Below are 248 nucleotides of genomic sequence, written 5' to 3'. Positions count from 1 at the left end.
TTGTTTTGTTTGTTTGGGAGGTGTTTTCTGTTTTTTTGGGAGGTGTTTTCTGTTTTTTTGGGAGGTGTTTTCTGTTTTTTTGGGAGGTGTTTTCTGTTTTTTTGGGAGGTGTTTTCTGTTTGTTTGGGAGGTGTTTTTTGTTTGCTTGGAGCTTTTTGGTTGTTTGGGGAGTTTTTTGGTTGTTTGGGAGGTGGTTTTTGGTTGTTTGGGAGGTGTTTTTTGTTTGTTTGGGAGGTGTTTTTTGTTTG

Source organism: Neopelma chrysocephalum, unplaced genomic scaffold (assembly GCF_003984885.1).
Source record: "Neopelma chrysocephalum unplaced genomic scaffold, ASM398488v2 Primary Assembly neopelma1_65, whole genome shotgun sequence".
Classification (NCBI taxonomy): Eukaryota; Metazoa; Chordata; class Aves; order Passeriformes; family Pipridae; genus Neopelma; species Neopelma chrysocephalum.
This window is presented reverse-complemented; position numbering follows the sequence as displayed.